A 17,951-nucleotide genomic window follows, 5' to 3' on the forward strand; every position below is an offset into this window, starting at 1 on the left:
TCCCTGGCTTTAGCTGAAATGACTGATGATAAAGCCTCAACCCTAGCAAGCATTTAGGCCATTCTCCCTCATTGACCAAGGTTCTTTTGTGTAATAGATTTCTCCTAGATTTTCTCCTTTCTGCAATGGATTTTTTTTTAAAGATTTTACTTATTTATTTGACAGACAGAGATCACAAGTAAGCAGAGAGTCAGGAAGAGAAGCAGGCTCCCTGCTGAGCAGAGAGCCTGATGCGGGGCTCGAACCCAGGACCCTGGGATCATGACCTGAGCTGAAGGCAGAAGCTTTAACCCACTGAGCCAACCAGGGGCCCCTATAACTGAATATTTTAGATAACATATTTTAGTAACTCTGATGACTGATCCCCATTCTGGGGTTCGTTGTTATTTATTTGTTTGTTTTGCTTTTTAGTGCCTTAGTTGTACTATTTTAGTGAAATCTATTTTCCCTGTATCAGAGGTTTTTGATGTCACTCCTCTGAGGGCACAGTTGGGCATGCTTAATTACCCCATGATGACAGTGTTTTAGCAGATTCTCTTTGACTATCCCTCCTTGATATATTTTGCAATGGATATTTTACAATTATCCATTAATTGCTGACTGGTTGCTTTTTTGTTTGCATCACTGGTAGGGACAGTAACTTACTCCGAAGTCTGATACAGTTGACTTTGGGCCCCTTTAGAAGATAGTTTTGGGAAAGGTCTTTGAGATTTTCTTTGACCACAAAAGTGCTTTTCTTAGCTGTTTCTTTCTCTGGTTCTCTCTGGTAAAATAGCTATTCTATGCTTTCACTTGTTGCTGTCATGGAGCTGCCATGCTTAATACCCAGATTTCCTGTGGTTTTCAAGAATGCTCTAAGCTTGAAGTCCCCACACACTGTTAGAAATAATGTCAGTTTCCTTAGAGAGAGCTTCAGAGTTCTCTGTTATGGCCTTCTTCCCCTGGGGAAAATTTCTGAGTCACTGCTCAGAGCTTTAGACATGGTTGGTGTCCTGCTTCTCTCATTACAACCTGGGTGATGCGCTTGGTAGTATTGGCTTATCTTTGTAGCAAGGAACCCTGTGAATTAGTTGGAGTGTGGGTGACTAGGGTTCCCATTTTCTTACCTTTCATTAACTGATTTAGAGCCTCTACCTATGATTGAGGGCTGTTTGAGAAAAGGGAGCCCTCATTTTCTCAGCTTCATTAACCTGGTATTTTGTCTCTGCAACACAGAGCTGGGGAGAAAGAGAATGCTGGTGCCTTTCCTTCCGGATGAGGTATTATGGCACATAACTGAGGGTTGTGGAAGGGAGAGAATGGTTTGTGGCTCAAGTGCCTCAAACTCTTACTGTTCTCACTGATATTTAGTAGATTTTCTTGAGGAAATACTACAATTTTTTTTAATATTCCTCTGGAAAAATTTCTGGAGACTTTTTCTCTGAGGAACACACGTGAACTACTGCTCAGGTAATTGTTTCATTAGTGTGTATGTTTATACTTTGATGATTTTCACCATTCATTGCTGTTTTATTGGTGATAGGGTCTACAGAACTGCTCATGTAGCTATTATGTAAAGAGGTTTACGTATATTAATGTATTCTTTATAAAATTAAAATCAAATAAAGACGTGTGGTGTGGTGTGTGTGTGTGTGTGTGTGTGTGTGTGTGTTCCTACTTTCAAAAATTGAGACTTGGAAATGCTATTTCCTGTATCCATCGTGAATATATCAATTGAATCCAAGTTTTATTGGTTACCAATTTTGAATTTGTGCTACCAACAATATTGTTTGTAAAGTTAGTTCCACAAGACAGCTTAAACATCAAGGTGTATGTATGATAACAGCTATTTCAAGGCTAGTACACTTGGCAATTATGGTGCCCTTTATTGATTCTTTGCCTATAGAAGTCTGTGTTAATAGATTATAGCACCTTTTTTTCCTTTATCTGGATACAACCTTAATTTTTTTTCACCTTAATACTTCAGCTAGGTATTACCAATCTTCAAATTTGGCTGCAATTTGATACCTCTAAGCTAAGAAATATCATTCATTCATTTATTTATTTAAAAAATTAATAAGCTAGTAGTATCTTGAAAAATGTGTATGTTAGAAAAGATGTGTGTTTTCATATTTTTACATTTTGTATCCAAATTTAAAGTATTACCTGCATATTTAAAAAAGTAGGAGACACGAAAGACCCAGGACAAGTTTCTCAAATTTTTATATCCCTCAGAGCCACCCAGTTAACTTGTTTTTTAACTTAAAATTTAATTAATTTTAAGTTAAAATTAAAAGGTAAACATCTTGTTTTACTTCTTATTTAGTTATGCAGTATGTGAAAATTATAATAGTTCAGACTTTCATTATGCTTATTTGTCAAATGTGTATGTTATTAATAAATTAATGGGATTCTTTATGGGGTTAAATAAGATTAAATATGCTTTTTTCCAAGCATCAGAATACTCCTATTTTAGGACAGAGTTAAGATTTTTATGAAGAAAAAGGTATTTGTAAAAACGTAGAAAAATGGGGCGCCTGGGTGGCTCAGTGGGTTGAGCCGCTGCCTTCAGCTCAGGTCATGATCTCAGGGTCCTGGGATCTTGTCCCCCACATCGGGCTCTCTGCTTAGCGGAGAGCCTGCTTCCCTTCCTCTCTCTCTGCCTGCCTCTCTTGTGATTTCTCTCTGTCAAATAAATAAATAAAATCTTAAAAAAAAAAGTAGAAAAATGACAAGTACATTACCATTTTGTACATATATGCTTTGATTTTTTTTCATTGTTATTTGGAAAAATCTGGAATGAAAAGGTTAGAAATTGGTATAAAGCTCAATGATCACTAAAGGAATTGTGTTATTTAATCAGTTTTATAATTAAAACCTTCATAGCAAGTCCAAATGAGGCCATCAGATGTTATAATTACCACAGAATTTCATTTCAAGCTGTTACTAAAGGTGATAATCCATCATTTAGAATAGCTTACCCAAAAGTTACCTTTTAAATTTTTCTAAAATTGTTACATAAAACACTTATTTATCCTTATAGCAATTTTGATGAAATTTCTATTTCAGAATTGGGAAATTGCAGCCCTAAAATGGAGATAAGCTTACTTTTAGGTATGATCATTACCCAAGTTAGTTCCAGCCACTATATATTTAGCAATTAAACTTGTCTATGAAGAATTTTTTCTGTTAAAATATTGAATATAAGGAAAGAATAGAAATAAAATAAAATAAACATTCATAGATGAAGATTGAATTCTAATTAAGTTTTAATTTGAGTGAAAATTGACTTTCTTCCTTACTTTGGTATCCTTAACATAGTTTTTGATCATATACTATCTATTTTTTTAATTGTAAGAACAATCCATGATTATTACAGAAGATTAATACCATTCTGTAAACATAACAACTAGAATACAAATAATACATAATCCTACTATTCAGAAATAGTTATTATTTATGTAGCTGTATATTTATTTTCTTGATGTGTATACATTTACATATCACAATCATCTTTCAAATTCAGTATCTATAGATTTTATTTCACAGTATAAAATTATATATAAATATATAATATGTATAAACATTATAAAGTAAATATTAGCTAAGTAATTAAAAATTTTTCAAAAACCTCACTTTAGTTAATGGCACAATATTTCACTTGGTGCACTTGCCCTAACACATATAAGTCATTTCTTTTTGGGGTGGGGAGGGCAAGACATTTATCATAGATTGGTACTAGTGATAAGAAGAAGGAAACAGGATTGGGCAGAGAGAGATAATGAACTGTGATTTAGAACTAACAAACCATCATCCAACCTGCAAGGAGCTCTGGGGAGAATAATCCTCAAGCTAGCTGGGTTCTGTTCATCTGCCTCAGTCAGTGGATAAGGGCTTTCCTGGGAGAAGTCAGATATTTGGCAAAACAGTTCTCTGGAGCTGATACCTACCCTGAAAAAACTTGCAGTTTAGGCTATCTTCTATCTCCCCAACTTCTAGGAATCAAGATTTTCCTGAAAGGATATGTAGGCAGGGGATTTGCATGTCTACATCAGATTGCTAGATTTCTTATTTAAACAAAAACTTTGAAAGCCTGTGTCTCAAGAAACTGAACAACACTAATGAAACAACCTAATGAAGAATGGCCGCAAATCTACTGTTTATATTAATTTTGTGCTTATTAGTCTATTTTCATTTTTTAAAGAAAACCTGTTACTTTAAAATATAGATTCACAGGAAGGTACAAAAAAGTATACAAAGAAGTGTGTACCCTTCACCCAATCTTCGTCAGTGCTAACATCTTGCATAACTATAGTAAAGTGTAAAAGACAAAAAAAAATTGACATGGGTACAATCAATAACGCTTACTCAGATCTTACCAGTTTTATGTATGTGTGTATTTATGCAATTTTGTCATATGTAGCCTCACGTAACCATAACCACAATCAAGGTAATTAACTCTACCATTACCACAAATTGCCTTGCAATACTCCTTTAATCCACATTCACCACTGGCCAATTCCTAACCCCTAGAAACCACTAATCGGTTCTCCATTTCTATAACTATGTTATTTAACGAATGTTATGCAAATAGCATCATACAATGTGCATCCTTTTGAGACTGGGTTTTTTCTTTCTTTGGGGTTTATCTGAGTCATTGCTTGTATTAATAGTCTGTTCTGTTTTTTATGAGTAGTATTTCAAATGGATGTTCTACTGCTTATTTAACCATTCATCCATTGAAGTGTAGTTTTCTAGATGTTGGCTATGAAATCAAGCTGCTTATGAACATTACTGTAGAAATTGCTGGGTGAAATTAAGTTTTCACATCTCTGGTATATATGTCTAAGAATGTAACTGCTTGTATGTAATATGGTATGATGATTAGTTTTATGTAGCAGTTTGGCTAGCTGAAGTCCATAATTGTTTAGTCAGGTATTAATGAAGGTGTGTGTGGACATGATGGAACTAGAGGGTATTATGCTAAGCGAAATAAGTCAATCGAAGAAAAACAATTTTCATATGATCTCAGTCATATGTGGAATTTAAGAAACAAAACAGAGGATCATATGGGAAGAGAGGAAAAAATAAAACAAGATGAAACCAGAGAGGAAGACAAACCATAAGAGACTCTTAATCCTGTTGTCCTCAGGAAACGAACTGAGGGTTGCTGGAGTGGGGGGTTAACTGGATGATGGATATTAAGGAGGGCATGTGATGTAATGAACACTAGGTATTATATAAGACTGATGAGTCACAGACCTATATCTCTGAAACCAAAAATACATTATATGTTAATAAAAAATGTAGGTGTTATTGTGAAGGTTTTTTGTAAATATCGTTTAGTATCTGCATTCAGTTAACTCTAAGTAAAAGAAATTGCCCTTAATAATGTGAGTTGCCTCAAAATGGAGAAATTCTGCCTCAAGTCTGCCATATCAACCCCTGCCAGTGTATCCTATTGGTTCTTCTTTTCTGCAGACCTCTAATTAACACATATGGGAAAGGTATTTGTAGTTTTAAAAGGAACATCCAAAGTGTCTTGGCCATTTTACTTTTCCACCAGCACTATATTAGTGATCCAGTTTCTTCACATCCTCACTAAGTTATTGCTATCACCATTTTTCATTTTATTTTAGTCATTCTGATAAGTGTACAGTGATATCTCATTGTGGTTTTCTTTTATGGAGATACATGTAATTGACATATAACATATCAGCTTCTCGTGTATAACATGATGATTTAATATACATGTATGTTATGAAATATTCACCATGAGTCTAGTTAACATTCTGTACCACACATAGTTGTAAGTGTTTTTTACCTGTGATCAGAACTTTTAAAATCTATTTCTTACCTAATTTGAAATATACATAACAGTATTTTTAATTAAAGTCACCATGCTGTACTTTACCAACCCAGGACTTTTTTTTTTTTTTAAAGATTTATTTATCTGACAGAGAGAGATCACGAGTAAGCAGAGAGGCAGGCAGAGAGAGAGGAGGAAGCAGGCTCCCCGCTGAGCAGAGAGCCCGATGTGGGGCTCGATCCCAGGACCCTGAGATCATGACCTGAGCTGAAGGCAGAGGCTTAACCCACTGAGCCACCCAGGTGCCCCAGGACTTATTTTTTTATAATTGAAAGTATGCAACTTTTGATCCTCTTCACCCATTTTGTCCAACTCCATACACTTTGCCTCTGGCAACCTCCAATCTGTTCTCTGTACCTATGAGGTTTTTTTGTTTTTGTTTTGTTTGTTTATTTGTTTTTAGATTCACATATAAGTGAGGTCATATGCTATTTGTCTTTCTCTGTCTGATTTGTTTCCCTTAGCACTGTGCCCTCAAGGTACATTCATGTTGTTGTAAATGGGATTTTATGCTTTTTATAGCTAAATCATATTCCATTGTGTACATTAGAGATTACGAATTCTCTTTTTTTAAGATGCTACATAACAATAATATAGTATTTGTCTTTTTCTGACTTATTTCACTTAGCATAATGCCCTCAAGGTACATCTATGTTTTCACAAATGGCAGGATTTCCTTCTTTCTCATGACTGAATACTACTTCATGAAACATTTTAATAACACCTATATAAAATTCTTTTTTTTAAGATTTTATTTATTTATTTGACAGACAGAAATCTCAAGTAGGCAGAGAGGCAGGCAGAGAGAGAGGAGGAAGCAGGCTCTCTGCTGAGCAGAGAGCCCGATGCGGGGCTCGATCCCAGGACCCTGGGATCATGACCTGAGCCGAAGACAGAAGATTTAACCCACTGAGCCACCCAGGCGCCCCAACACCTATATAAAATTCTTGTCAGACTATCTTACCATCTCATTTATCTTGGTGTTGACATCTTTTGATTGCTTCTTATCATTTAAATTATGCTATTCCTAGTTCTTGGTATGAACAGATAATTTTTAATTATATCCTGAACGTTTTGGTTATCATGATAGGAGACTCTCAATTCTATTTAAATCTAAATTTGATCTAGCTAAATTGCATTAGCAGGCTGTTATCCTATTTGGGTTTAGTGTTTAATTGTTGGCCTACTTCTTTGGATTTTAGTTCCAATGACAGTTTATTTTTCTGAGTCCTCACAATAATTTCAAGTCTGTTTTATTGTTAGAGCAGGTGACACAAAAGTGACTGGACCTGGGTCTCCTTTAAGTACTTGGGGGAGAGCTTAGGGAGACATGGAGCCTTGTTCCTCTTGAAGATGTTAGTATATGGGCCACCATTCCCACTCTTTACCCCCAACTTCCCTGCCCCCTTTCAAGCTATGGAGCAGAGGCTAGAATAGCCAGATGCTTCACTGCTCTGCTACTGGTTATGAATCAGACCACTTGCAAATGCCCCAGTTGTGAAGCAGGTGCTGAGACTTTGCTTTAGTCACTGTAAGCAGATCAGACCACCTGCTAGGACCAGTTATAAAGCAAGGGCTCAGTGGGTCAGGCCTTCCCTGTCACCACTGCTGGTGCTGTTTGCTACCATTCTCTGAGCTAGGGTAAGCGTTTAGGATTTCCCCACTAGGTCTGTGTTGGGCTTGTTTTTCTCTAGGCATTTGGGTAGAGAGGGCAGATAAACTCCAAAGATAAGACACATCACTGCCGTTACAATCTGTGTGATCTTAAGTAGATGGTTGCTTCTCATAAACTTTAGTTTCAGCTTCTACTAAATAGTGTAATAATAGCCCCTTTTTCGTAAGGCCATTATTAGAATTTGATAAATGCTCACATATTAAAGCAATTGGCATAATATTTGGTCCATAAATTTGAATTTATGTTTATATATTTGAATTTATGTTATATAATAATACATTTAATATTTTTGTGGCCATTACTTATTTATTCCTTTAGATCAGGATTAAGCTTTTTCCATCCCTGGTAAGAATATATATCCTGTTACATAAAATGTACTGTGGGAAACACAGGGAATTCATAGGAGTATATATAAGTATATATATAAGAAGTATATAAATTATCCTATATAGTTTAGATTTATTTATGCTTAACTTGTTGTTCTTGTTTTGTTTAAAATCCAGATGCACAGTGAATTCTTTCTACAAAATAAGCGATAATGTTGGAAATGAGTTAAGAATCAAGGTCAACCGGGGCGCCTGGGTGGCTCAGTGGGTTAAAGCCTCTGCCTTCGGCTCAGGTCATGATTCCAGGGTCCTGGGATCGAGCCCCACATCGGGCTCTCTGCTCAGCAGGAAGCCTGCTTCCTCCCTCTCTCTCTGCCTGCCTCTCTGCCTGCTTGTGATCTCTGTCTGTCAAATAAATAAATAAAAATAAAATATTAAAAAAAAAGAATCAAGGTCAACAGATTTTTTTTATGTTGTCTCACTGATAAGGATTAAGAGATGAATCATGATACTATCCAAAGATGACTTATTGATTTGCTGATCTAATCAAGTTAGAACTCTTACATTTCACCAAAATACCAAAGTAAGAGAGATTAAGAGATTAAAGATTTTATGTTCCTTTTGATTACATATGCTATCCCTAAATGTACATTTTGCTGTATTGTATTTTCAAAGTAGATTTATATGTATAGCCATGTATGGAAATTGTCCATATTTAAATATAAAATGATTGAGAAAGATTAATAACTATAGATATGACAGGAAAATATAGCAACCTTTGCCTCTCTATAAGGGAATTAGATTTTTTAGATAGAAAACTGCAGTCAGTATTTTCAGGAACATGTTTGCTCTTTTCTTAGATTTAGAGCTGGCCTAGAGCTTTTGCCCTTGTAGCTATTTGTCAGACTGGTCTATCTGCTGCTGCTATTTCCCATTTGTCTACACCTTGCTTCAGTGCTTTCTAAAAACATACTCTCTCCTTTCCCTGCTTTTGATTGACCCACTTTGGTCTCTGATGGAGAAGTAATCTTTTATGGACCTTGTAGCTAGAGCATTTTTTACTTTCCATGAACTTTCATAACTTTGTTCTCAGTAGTCTTGTAGTTATTCTTGCATATGCCTCATATCTCAAAAAGTTATTGAGTTTATTGTTGGTGGGAACTCACATATATGGAATCAATTATCTATCTGTCTATCTGTCATCATCTATCCCTCTGCCCAAGAGACTTACCCACAGAGAATATCTTAACACACGACTTTCCACATACATTAAGGGAGTTTAACAAATGTTTGTCAATTAAGAGACTATGTCTCCATTCTTATTTGACTTCAAATGGAAGTGTATAAATAAAATATAAAATGGCAATGTAGGGATATCTTGGATAGAACATAGGCACTAGAGTCTGGAAGATTTGGAGAAGCGCTCATCCTTCAGGGGGACAAGTATGATCAATTACTTGATCTGAAATCTATCCAGGTTCCTAATCCACAAACCTGGAAGTGTACTTGATTGGTTCTTCTTTCTCTCTTATTCCACTTACAATAATTTAACATATCTTTTTGACATAACAACCTGTAAGTCTCTTAAATCTGGTCTCTCTTCACATTATATCGTATATCAGAAAAACAAAACAAAACAAAACCTACAACTCTTAAATTTCTGTATGAGCCTTTTCTATCTTCTGCTTCTGTTCTTTCTCTAACCCGATAATTTTCAACTGTCCTAGTCACAGTGACAGTTTTAAATTGGAACATGTAGTTCTATTCCTAAAAAAAAAAAAAAAACAAAAAAACAAAAAAACAAAAAACAAAACAAAAAAAAATACATGACTCTCTCTTATTCTTAAAATTTAACACAGTGATTACACAATTTTTCTTCTACTTGTTTCTCTAGCCTCATCTTTAGCACTAGTCTTCCACCATTTCCTGGAGCCTTCTGAGTTATTGTTATATTTCATCCCATCCAGCATGTTATTTTTGCTTTTGCCTTTAGGATTTTTCATTTGCCCCTGTTCTCCTAGAAACACTCTCTTACTCCTTTCTTTCTCCTTGTAAATTTCTTCTTTGCCTTCAGATTTTATCCTTAGTTGTGAAAGCAGGTGAGATCCCACAGCTAAGTGCTTCTGAAATACTTGGTTCTTTGATACCATGCCTGCTTCACTCACAGTTAGAGCCTGAGTACCTGGCAGATTGTGAAACAGGCAACAGCTAATGCATGTTGAATGAATCTTTATTGTTTATAGATGGTCTCTCCTTCTTATTCTGTTGATATTTTCAAAGTTACTGCAGGGAAAGGATTTGTACAATAGGACATTGGAATCTTTTCAGTACCCTGATTTTTTCCTCTGAAACCTAAGATCATGCTAGTTAAATCATCTTGAAAGAAAGGTGCAATTTTAACCAACAGTAGCCCCAAATCTTTACATTTCTCATTTACATTCTTTTCTAGTGGAACAAGAAAATATCTGCTTCAAAATAAAATGTGTAAAATCTACTAACCTAAAGGTCAGCTATACTTTATTAATACAGAAAGTCAATTTGGATATTAAGAGCCTGAGTATGTTTTGCCTCTAGAAATTCTTCTGAAATATTATTATGTATTTTTTACTTAAGGACACTTTGACCAGTTAAAAAAAGAGAAATTATGCACTCTCATGCAATCATGGCAACCGAACTTAATTAGAAACTGTTCAATGGTGTTTAGGTTTTTTTTCCCTCTTTCACAAATATAATAGTGTGATTACACAATGAAGGTTAAGAAAGTAAGACTCAGTCATAGTGAGGCAATTTTATCCTTTTAGTTTAATGTTATATTATTGCTGCCAACTGAAAAGTTGTTAGGTACATGTAAATTCAATGATTATGTAATCAATAATTACAATTATTTATATATGTATAATATATTTATAAAATTTGTATATATGACAGCAAATATATATAACACTAAAAATGAATAAAATAGAAAAATTATATTCCATCTTTTAGAAATTTTGATAGACTGATTTACTAAATAAATCAAGATTATGTTTGGAAACACTAACAAATGGTACCACAATTTAATTTTCATCACACGAACTTAAAAAAAGTTCTCAACTACTTCTTTCCTCCTGTCTAGAGAATAGACACACATTTCCCAAAGACACAGAGATGACACCACTGTTTAAGTAAGAAGTGTTGATAGTGATTTTTAAATATGACATTATAGGTGCTAACCAGTAACTAAAAATAATTTTTAAAGATTTATTTATTTTAGCAAGAGGGAGAGCACAAGCTGATGGTAAGGGGCAGAGGGAGAGGAAGAGAGACTCTTAAGCAAACTCCATGCCGTGCTATTATTCCAGTGCAGGGCTTTATCTCATGACTCTGAGATCATGAACTGAGCTAAAACCAAGAGTTAGTCACTCAACCGACTGAGCTACCCAGGGAGCCTAAAAATAATTTTTAGAAAGCACAAGGATAACACCAATATCTTTTTATCCATAGTACAGGTATTCAAAATTGCTCTTTTTAGACAAACTCTTTTCATAGTCTTCCTTGCATTACTATCATATTTGATCCTGCCTTTAAATACTGTATTGGGTTGGGTTGGGGGGGGGGGGGGTTGTGCCTGGTTGGCTTAGTCAGTTAAGTGCCTGCCTTTGTCTCAGGTCATGATCCCAGGGTCCTGGGATCGAGCCTTGTTTGGGGCTCCCTGCTTAGCAGGGAGTCTGCTTCTCCCTCTCCCTCTCCCTCTCTGCCTGCTGTTCCCCCTGCTTGTGTGCACTCTCTGCCTCTCTGTCAAATAAATAATTACAATATTTTTTTTAAAAGAGAAAGAAATGGGGAGCTGGGTGGCTTGGTCTGTTACATGTCTGAGTTTGGCTCAGGTCATGATCACAGGGTCCTGGGATTGAGTTTTACATCAGCCTCCCTGCTCAGTCAGCAGCCCGCTTCTCTCTCTCCCTCTGCTGCCACATTGTGTGCATGCTCTCTCTCTCTCTCTCTGTCAAATACATAAAATCTTTAAAAAATTAAAAATCAATCAATCCCTTCTTAGGTTGTGTGATACTTTGCAGCATATATGTTTATTGTCCCCTTAGTGCCTTATAAATGATTCGCATTTAGGAAATGATTACTTGAATTAATTATCACATTGCTATTCTTCTTCACGAACAGTGACATATGTATGAATATACTAGCTTAAAATCTAGGAGAGTATATATCCATAGTTGAGAAAGCAACTTAAGCTGACTAAACCTGGGCTCTTGTTTTCAGAAGCCAATGATGTAACGAGTCCACCAGCATGTATACACTTAATGGACTTGAAAGCAGACACTGTGTGTGTGTGTGTGTGTGTGTGTGTGTGTGTGTGTGTGTGTGTGTGTTTAATTTTATGAAAGGCTTATAGGCAATTTTTTCAACAACACAATTTTGATTCTGTAGGGTATATTGACTGTGCATTACAGAGTCGATTCTCTCAAAGTTATTCTTTGTAAAGGTATGTATTATTTAGCAAGAACTGCCATTACAAACTACCAGACTGGCTGGCCCAAACAACACAGATTTAGTTTTTCAGCTCTGGAGGCTAGAGATTCTCATGTTTTTTTTCAGTGTGAATTTCATTCCCACATCAAGAAATACAGTCAGTTTTTCATCTGTTTGATGAAATTCCTGTATTGGCATTGTAGAATATAATGGACATGAGGCTGTATAACTTCTAAGGTTAGGCCTTAAGAGATATGGAGGTTTTTTGTTTGTTTGTTTTTTTAAAAGATTTTTTATTTATTTATTTGACAGACAGAGATCACAAGTAGACAGAGAGGCAGGCAGAGAGAGAGGGAAGCAGACTCGCCGCTGAGCAGAGAGCCCCACGCGGAACTCGATCCCAGGACCCTGAGATCATGACCCGAGCCGAAGGCAGCGGCTCAACCCACTGAGCCACCCAGGCGCCCGTGCCTTTACAGCTTCGTATGTTGCCATGGTGGAAGAAAGCATAAGCAACCAGATAGCGAGGCATAAGTGGAAGAGAAACAAGACTCTAGTTGTCTCAGCTCAGGTCCCAGTTACCAACTCTTTTTTTTTTTTTTTTTTTAAGATTTTATTTATTTGACAGAGAGAGATCACGAGTAAGCAGAGAGGCAGGCAGAGAGAGAGGAGAAAGCAGGCTTCCCGCTGAGCGGAGAGCCCACTGTGGGGCTCGATCCCAGGACCCTGAGATCATGACCTGAGCCGAAGGCAGAGGCTTAACCCACTGAGCCACCCAGGTGCCCCCCAGTTACCAACTCTTGAATGAGAACATTGGGCCTTCTAACTATCCTTGCACCTTAGCTGATACCACATGAAGCAGAACTTTCCGATTAACCCACAGAATTATGGGAAATAGCAATTGCTGTTAAGACCCTGTATTTTTGAGTGGTTTGTTACATACAGAGAATAAGGAGAGTATTTTCAATTAAAAACTTCTATTTTCATCAATATATTTATAGAAAACAACTATCAGCATTTGTAAAGAAAGAGGGAAAGAGTTCTGAATCCTATAAAACTATTTAGCTCATTTTAAAGGTTTTTCTGATAATATTATGTTTATATTTCATAATTATTTAATATCTAATATATTTATGTTTTAAAAATCATACTAATAATATTTTTATATCTCAGTTCAAAAGCAGTTTCTAGCAATAGTGTCTTTGAAAACAGGGAAAATATTGACTTAAATTCAGATACTAGTTTGATTGAAGGAAAATAATATAGTATTTAATGAAATTTTGCATGTAATATGTTATTATGGTATAAACTATAGTGAAAGCACCTGATAAAAGATTAAGGAGTTAAAAAAATAAAAAAAAATCTTAATATTAAAAGCAAACTTCTTGGGGCACCTGGGTGGCTCAGTGGGTTAATGCCTCTGACTTCGGCTCAGGCTCTCTGCTCAGCGGGGAATCTGCTTCCCTTCCTCTCTCTCTGCCTGCCTCTCTGCCTATTTGTGATCTCTGTCTGTCAAATAAATAAATAAAATCTTATTTTAATTATTTGTTTATTCATTTTTCTTTAGATTCCACATCTGAGTGAAACCATATGGTGTTTGTCTTTCTCAGTTTCACTTATTTCACTTATCCTAATACCCTATAGGTCCATCCATGTTGTCTCAAATGTAACAGTCTCATCCTTTTGCATTGCTGCATAATATTCCCGTGTGTGTGTGTGTGTGTGTGTGTGTGTGTGTGTGCATGTGTGCACACACACCACAACTTCTTTACCCATTTGTATCCTTTTGTATCCATTTGTCTATGGATAGACACTTAGGTTGCTTCCATATCTTGGCTATTATAAATAGTGCTACAAAAAATGTAAGATTACATGTACCTGTGATTTAGTATTTTTGTTAATTTGGGCAAATACCCAATTGTGGAATTATTGGATCATATGGTATTTCATTGCATCATATTATGTGATACATCATATCAACATTAATTATCACAAATGATGTTAACCTCAAACACTTGAGGTTAAGGTAGACTTTACCTCATTTTTCTTCTGTCATAGTTACTGGGTATTCTCCACCCCTCTTTCTGTATGCTATTTGTTTGAAGAGAGTTACTAAATCCAGTTTATGCTTAAAAGAAGAAGAAATGGGCTCAGATTCCTGGAGGGAAGAAAATCTAAATATATTATTTGGATTTTTCTGTGAAAAAGACTTAAATCTTTAACTCCCCAGAAATGGGCAAAAAATATTAGTTACTGAGATGCCTGGGTGGCTCAACCAGTTGAGTCAGTGACTCTTAGTTTCAGCTGAGGTCATGACCTCAGGTTCATGAAATAGAGTTCTGTGTGGGACTCTGTTCTTAGTGGGGAGTCTGTTGGAGTCTCTCTCCCTTTCCTTGTCCCTTTATCCTTCCCTCCACTCTCTCTCTCTCTCTAAAATAAATAAATAAATCTCTAAAAAATTTAGTTACAGTGACAGTTAATAAATGATAGAGTTGGGGTGCCTGGGTGGCTCAGTGGGTTAAAGCCTCTGCCTTCAGCTCAGGTCATGATCCCAAGGTCCTGGGATCGAGCCTCACATCGGGCTCTCTGCTCCGTGGTGAGCCTGCTTCCCTTCCTCACTCTCTGCCTGCCTCTCTGCCTGCTTGTGATCTCTGTCTGTCAAATAAACAAATAAAATCTTTAAGAAAAATAAAATAAATGATAGAGTTAACAAAAGAGAATATAAAATTGGATAATAACCACATAAAATGCTCACATTATTAGTTACTTAGGAATGCTAATTAAAACTATAAGTAGGGGTGCCTGGGTGGCTCAGTGGGTTAAGCTGCTGCCTTCGGCTCAGGTCATGATCTCAGGGTCCTGGGATCGAGCCCCGCATCAGGCTCTCTGCTCAGTGGGGAGCCTGCTTCCCTTCCTCTCTCTCTCTGCCTGCTACTCTGCCTACTTGTGATCTCTGTCTGTCAAATAAATAAATAAAATCTTTAAAAAAAAAAAAGCTTTAAAACTATAAGTAGATACTAGATACTTCACAGAAAGTTTAAAATGAAAAAAACTGACAGTGGTAAAATTTGGCAAATGAGAACACTTTTGGCAGGAGCATAAACTTTATATAGCTACTTTGGAAAACAGTGTACTTCTTACAGAATGAAATATCCACTTACCTAAAGATGGAAACTTTTCATTCCTGTATCTTTTTCCCTCCCAAAAGGAAAGTAAAACATGTCCAGACCAAAAAAAAAATTACCTAAATGTTCCTATAACTTTAAGTGTTAAGCTAAAACTTGGGAACAACCCAATCATCAGATGAATGAATGAACAAAATGTAGTGTGTCCATATGATAGAATGCTATTCTCAGCAATAAAAAAGAACAGACTCTTGATACATGCAGCATGTATAAATTTCCAAATTATCATGGAAAACAGAGAAGCCAAACATAAAAGAGTGCTTTTCATATGATTACATTTTTATGAAATCTGATAATAGTGACAGAAACGTTGCCTGAATCCAGTAATGGGAATGATTACAAAGGGTCCAAAAAAAGTGTGAGGGTGGTATAAATGTTCTGTTTTGTTTTGGTAGCTTCATAGATGATTGCATTTGGTGAAATTGACCAAACTGTACAGTTAAAAATATTTTGCATATAAATGAAATTTCATTAAACAATATATGACAAGGGGTATTATTTTAGGACTTACATGAATGCAAACTTCATCAATCCCTGTATAGAGCATTATGTCTTAATGGCAGGAATCATGTTCTTTGAGAAACCTCATTACTTTAATCTCAGAGATCAGTTTTTGGTTTTTTTTTTTAAGATTTTATTCATTTATTTGAGAGAGAGAGAGAGAGAAAGCACAGAGGGAGAGTGAGAGGGAGAAGCCGACTCCCCGCTGAGCAGAAAGCCTGACATGGGGCTTGATCCCAGGGTCCTGAGATCATGACCTGAGCCCAAGGAAGATGCTTAACCAACTGAGCCACCTAGGCACTCTCAGAGATTAGTTTCAAGCTACAAAACTTGTAGTCGCCAAATTAAAAGGATTTTGCTAGAGTACCTAATTATTTTCATCCCTGGAGTTGTGAGAGATATAGATAGATAGATATAAAATACATTTTTTTCATTCCAATAATAATCTTACATTTCTACACTTGATCTTAGCCAAAAGGCTGAGAAGCGATAATCTTACATTTCTCATAGTTACTTTTTGTTAATAGAACTGCTCAGTCTTAATAACTTGGGAATTTGTGTATGTGACTATACCAACCAGTTTAAATTTCCTCTCAGAATTCTATTATTCACTGTCACTTTTATGAGCTTAATGACCCAAATGCCATTAACATTCCTGTTCACCTTACTACCACTCAATTTACACAAATTTTTCTTGGTGACTCTTGGTACTGAATATGATTTGAATGAAAATGAACATATAAATATATACACACATACACAAATGAAGACACATGCACACACCCACATGCTTAAGCATGTGGTTTTTAAAAATTATTATCTTGGAATCTTTTATTTTCCCTCCTCTTATTCCATCAAAAAATTGTATCTATCTCGGAACGACAAGAATTGAAACTATGACTCTGACTTGAAATGCATTAATTGAGTCTAGGTTCAAATAGTTAAATGATTTCTTATGAATTATGGATTATAAAACTAGGAAAACAATATAGTATGAGACAGCTCATACAAAAATATCTCAAGGGCTTTGAATTTTGGAAATCCATAATAACATAAATGGTATGTTGAAAACCTTGCTAATGTAACTGTGACTATCAAAAAGTTCTAAACCTATTCCATGAGTTACATAACCATGAATGCTTTAGAAACATCTTTGCCTCTTGAGAAATACTCTTCAGTTATTTGACATATTCCTTTAGAGAGTGATTAAGCAAATAGTTCCATGTACTTGAGATGAATTTGCAAACTACATTTTATAAATATTTATTTGAGCTAAAAAAAAAGTACAATGATAAGAGGATTTTGTAGAAAGCTTGAAGCTAGCTCCTCAGTAATTATGATTTTCTTATAGTGAGATTACTGACTTAAAGATAAAAAAGTAACCAGTCATTTCTGAAAGAAATATAACAATAATTCTTACTATCCCTTTACAATGATCGTTGAGGACAAAGGGTAGAAGGCTGCTAGAATTTAGGATTACAAATGGAACTATTTTTTTTTAATTAACTAATTTATTTTAAATATTTTGTTTACTTGAGAGAGAGAGAGCCCACAAGCAGGGGGAGGGCCAGAGAAAGAAAGAGAGTCCCCATTGAGTGCAGAATCTGACACAGGACATGATCCCAGGATTTTCAGATTTAGATTTTCAGATTTAGAGTTTGTCAGCTGGTGAAAGAGACAGTAATCCTTATTTTTGAAACATAGCACATTTAATGTAAAATCTTTTTTTAAGATTTATTTACTTATTTTAGAGAGAGAGAAAGTGTATGTGCAAGCAGGCAGAGGGGTGGAGGGAGAGGGTGATAGAATCTCAAGCAGACTCCAACTTGAGTGCAGAGCCCAATGTTGGGCTTTATCTCACTACTCTTGAAATCCTGATCTCCGGACCTGAGCCAAAACCAAGAGTTGGACCGTCAACTGACTGAGCCACCGAGACACCACTAATATAAATC

At 35.7% G+C, this 17,951-nt stretch overlaps 1 pseudogene; it reads right to left on the reverse strand.

The window, feature by feature from the left end:
- Positions 1 to 16,369: 16,369 nt before the first annotated feature.
- On the reverse strand, positions 16,370 to 16,490 carry LOC123939396 (annotated as a pseudogene).
- Between the last annotated feature and the right edge of the window lie 1,461 nt (positions 16,491 to 17,951).

The sequence above is a fragment of the Meles meles genome, chromosome 3 (genome assembly GCF_922984935.1).
Source record: "Meles meles chromosome 3, mMelMel3.1 paternal haplotype, whole genome shotgun sequence".
Classification (NCBI taxonomy): Eukaryota; Metazoa; Chordata; class Mammalia; order Carnivora; family Mustelidae; genus Meles; species Meles meles.